Here is a 5,242-nt window from a genome sequence, read left to right on the forward strand (position 1 = left end):
ACCTTTGGATTCAAATCCCGTCCGTTGTCAATATTTATAGAAAATACCACAATCACTGATAATATTATAGATATATACAATTCATCAACAGTTGATAACTACTAACGAAATCATTGAAAGATGGTGCGAATCCCAAAGAACTGGGTATTAAATGCATATTTGACAACAGATAGTTACTAATAAAAATATTATTGGATTATAAAAAAAATATGACATGTAATTAAAAATTTACTGATATATTTTCTAAATATTATTAATAAAATAATTAAAATTATTATTATTTAAATGTTTGTTGGTAAAATTGTGCTACAAATCCCAACAGCCACCTCTTTTAATTTTATTTTTTCATTTGCTTTCTTATCAGTCTTTCATATTTTGTTTCTTCTCATTTCCTTCCAATTTTTTGTTTTTTTTATTTGTGATCTCTACTTCAATCTTCAGGAAATTAAAAGGTATATATTTTTTCTATTTAATTTTATTTTAACAATTTTTTTCTTTGTTTTAGCAATTGTTATTTTTGTTATAGTTTTTTGTTATAATGTATTTTTATAATGCAGATAAAGTTTTGAAATAAATATATTATTAAGGTAAGCATTTTTCATTCCTAAAGTCTATAGTTTTTTTTTTAATTTATTCAATATATTTTATTGTTTGTATTACCATAATAATTAAATAATTTGTTGAATTTTAATTATTACGGTTGAATTTACCTTGTACTTAGTAACTGAATATGTAGGAATAAATTTAATTATTCTCTCTTAATTTTACTCTATTATTGTATGATAGGTGTTTAGTTATGTAATTAGTAATTAATATATAGAAATATTTTATTGTGTGATACTTGATGAATTTAGAACTGAGATTTATTCATTCTTGAAAGCTTTATAAGAAGTCAGTGTTTGAAGATACCATCTGTTTCGTGGTTAGCAAGTTATATGTCCTTCAAATGGAGATGATAGTTCAAGCGTCCAGAATAGGCTATTATATTGAAGAGGTAATGTTATATTTCACATTCTTGTAGTTTATCATTAAAATTAACATACAATACCTGCAATCAACACGAGCGCGGGTGCACAGCCGCACTCACATTTCAGTTTATACAATATTGTGACTGCTCATTGTCTTGAGTTTCGAGATACACATTTCATGCGTGTATGGGAACACATCTTGATTGCTCTTGTCTTCTTGGTTGTGGCGTGAACAACTACGTAGATCAGAAGATGCCTGTGCTTACCCTGTTCCATAAATGTTTCAATGCCCTCTTCGTATAGAGTATATATTCTAGTCATTATGCTTGTTGGACAATAGTATTTGTTGAACTGTAAAATCCCAATTGAATTCTGAATAGTTAGGACATGGCTAGATAAACTCTAGATATTTCCAAAAGTAGTAGGGTTAACGATCTCTTTTTTTTTGTATTGCATATTTTCTTTATTGACTGTTTCCCCCTACTCATCATACGTTGGTTCTATTCCATGTATTGCTGTTTGTTTTTTGTTTTGAAATTTTTAACTATAGATTACTCTGCATCTGAAATTGCTCACTGATCCTCAGCCTTGGTTGATTTTGGTTATGAATTTGTCACAAGTTCAATTACCTTCATTGATAGATTATTTAGGAGTTCAAAGCTAGGAGGTTATGAAATTGTTGAATATTTGAAAGGCCTTACATATCTTCTGGTTACAACATAAGAAGAAATTCTGTTTTTATCAACATGATGAGTTTTGTAACACCTAATCTAAGGAGTTCGTAGCTTTACAGCAACACACTGCTCATCTTATTGAAAAATAAAAGCAACTATTAGCGAGTTATAAACAACACACGGCTCATCTCATTGAAAAATACAACTAACTCTCAGCGAATTATGGACAAAGTCAAATTGTTATGAACATGGCATCACAGAGTAATGATATATGTGCACCCCTTTTTGGCTGTAAAACAACCAGCCTCCTCCAGCTTCTCCTTCTCCAGCTTCACCATTGTGCTAATTTAATATTTTTTAAAAAAACACATTCAATTTGTAATGAATATTATTTCACTTTATTTTTTTATTTTTGATGTTTAATAAAATTTATTTGCATAATTGGTTTTTTTTACTATTAATTTATATAATTTTATATTATTTATTCTTAATATTTTTTTAAAAAATTAAAAATACCCACAGACGGATTTACAAATGGAATATATCTGTTGATATTTCACAGAGAGTTAAAAAATATTTATCACAAATGCCACAATTACCGATGGTTTCATCGGTGGATATTGTCTGTCAGCATTTTACCGAGAGCTGCAACATATTTACAAAATACATTCGTTGGTACATCTCTAGCGAGATTGTTTTTTGGCATGCAATTTCTATCTCTAAAATTATCGGTAATATTTTTTTTACTGACATACTTAGCGATGCAATACGGTATTACCGATGAAAGATATGTTTACAATCAATTTTTATTGGTGATTTAGTTAGTAAAACAATTACAGACGAACTCTTGATCTCATATCGACGGATTATGTCCATCAATAAACATATTTAGTCATCGATCCTGAGATGGAGAGATGGCTTAAACCAATTAAAATCAATAGTAAAAGGAGGAGTATTTGTTCCGATTAAAAAAATTAACCAAACAAAAATTGAGGATTGTTGGTGGAAAATGGTGAAAGGTTTTATGATGCCTGGATTCAATCCTTGTGTGACGATCGCAAGCATATATAAAATATTTTTTTGACAAGAACGTCAATAAGAAAACTACAATGAAAGAGTTTGCAGAGAAGCGCACAAGGAAGCTTAAATGGATAGAGAAAATTAAAGAAGAAGCTCCTGCTGATTTTAACACATGGAGTACGAAGCCATCCTGGAAGTCTCCATCGCCATTTGAAAAACATTAATTGTCAACAATCAATACTTTCGAGATCTTTAAGAAGGTTCCAAGCTGAAGTTCTTCATGTTATTCCTTGAAAGTAAGAGGTGAAGGCACAATCTCGATATTTAATGATTTTACATTGAAAGAAGACTTTGTGGTTACTTCGGACCAGAAAGACGAGGAGCCGAGTTTTCTATGTCGTTCTTCTCGGTATAAGGGGATCATCTGTAGACATGTGGAGTACCTGTACTCCATAGCGCTTAGGCATTTTTCAAATTCCATCTCGATATATATTAGTCGATGGACAAAGCATGCAGAAAAGATTACAAAATACTATGAAAATATCCGAGCATGTGCAACTAAGGAGAGTCAATGTAAGAACGTGTGTGTGTGTGTGTGGTTGCTAACTACACAGATTAAAGAAGAGGCATGTTTTTGAGATGGGACTTTGCATATTACAAGAAGCTATGAAAACCTGTGCTGCTGCTAACAAGTCCAGGAGGTAAATGCACAAGATGCATGATTATGAGCAATGTGATGATCATACATATAGTATTGGAATGGAGAATCGCAATGATAGATATCCTCCTATTTTAAATGCACCAAAACTAGTATCGAGTTTCATTAAGTTAATTTATAATTAGTTCATTTAAAAAATCACTTGAAAACAACCTTGAAATTCCAGATTTATTAGTAGATTGGTAGTATGGTTTGATCTGATGTGATGTGATTAAAATTGTGTTTGCCAATTATAATTTTAAAAATATTTAGTAAATTAATATATACTATAATTTTATATGAATCTCACTCAAAACTCTTTCTTAAAATTCTAATTACAAAAAATCTATAATTCAAAGTTTTTTTAATCTATTTTTTCAAATAATTAATTAATACTCTAAAAAATGTGTGGAAATACTGTAGCTTCCCCATATCTTTTAGCTTTTATTATTATTATTATATTATATTATATTATAATTATTATAACATATACTAAAAAGCATGACTGTCTCTCTTTTTTTTAAAAAAAATTTTTCAAGCAAGGCATACATCATTAATTAATTTTTTTTCTTGTATAAAAAATATAAAAAAAATACTAAGATTTAAGTATGTTAAGTCTTTTTAAAAAGATATACTCAAAAGTTTTACGTCTAACTCCAACGTTTGACCCAAGAATAATATTTGTAATATTAATAACAATATAAAACTTACATAACCTAAATTTAAGGGAGTCTGTCTGCAACACTGAATCCAAGAGCTTTGGATATAGGTCTAACTATAAGATCGTGTCATAAAAACATAATAATTAAATAAATTAATTAAAAAAAAAAAAACAACAAGAAGAAAAAACTAATGAAGAAAAAGAAAAAAAAATAAATTAACTACATTAACCCTTCAAATCAGGTTAACCCGTCAAATCTGGAATCCGCGTCATGAAAGTTTGATAACTAAATAAAAAAATTGATAGGTTTATCCAGAATTAATTAGGTTAACCCGTCAAGCCCTGCATACTTGTCATGAAAGTCTGATAATTAAATAGAAATAAATTTGATATTAAAAAACTAAACTAAATGAAAAAATTAATTAAAAAGAAAAAAATTAATTTAACATTAACAAACTTAATTTTAAAAAAATTCATTAGAATAAAAAAAGACAGTTACAATATTTGTTTTGCTTTTTTTTTAATTTTTGTTTTATGCCTTTCACTATGGATTGCACTGTGCAATCCACGGTGAAAAGGTTGATGTTTTTTTAATTAATTTTTTAAAATTATTTTCTATTTATTTATCTGATTTTTATGATATGGATCTTATGTTTCACATGTTACGCCAATTAATTTAGATTTTTTTCTTTTTCTTCATTATTTTTTTTCTTATAAGTGTTTTTCTTTTTAATTAATATTTTTTTTATTTAATTTAGTTTATTAATATTAAATATTTTCTCTATTTAGTTATCAACTGATGCCTTTAACTTTTTTTTTCTTTTTTGCTACTTTTATGTCTTTAATTGTGGACTCCATTGTGCAATCCATGGTGCAAAGGCTGATGCCTTTGATTTTTTTGTTTTTTGTTTTTAATTATTTTTTCATTTAATTTAGTTTATTAACTTTTTTTCTATTTATTTATCAAACTTTCATTACACGGATTCCGAATTTGATGGTTAGCCCTATTAATTCTAGTTAACCCGTTAATTTTTTTTCTATTTAGTTATCAAACTTTCTCGACAGAAATCCAAGGTTTGACGGTAAAACTGGTTTTAAAAAATTAACTTAATCAATTAAAAAAAATTTATTAGTTTTTTTAATTAATTAATTAATTAATTATATTTTTATGACATTACTTGCCACCATATCCATATCCAAAGTCTCTCCCTGGGGCAGCTCG

The sequence above is a fragment of the Populus euphratica genome, unplaced genomic scaffold, assembly GCF_000495115.2.
Source record: "Populus euphratica unplaced genomic scaffold, PopEup_1.0 scaffold665.1, whole genome shotgun sequence".
Classification (NCBI taxonomy): Eukaryota; Viridiplantae; Streptophyta; class Magnoliopsida; order Malpighiales; family Salicaceae; genus Populus; species Populus euphratica.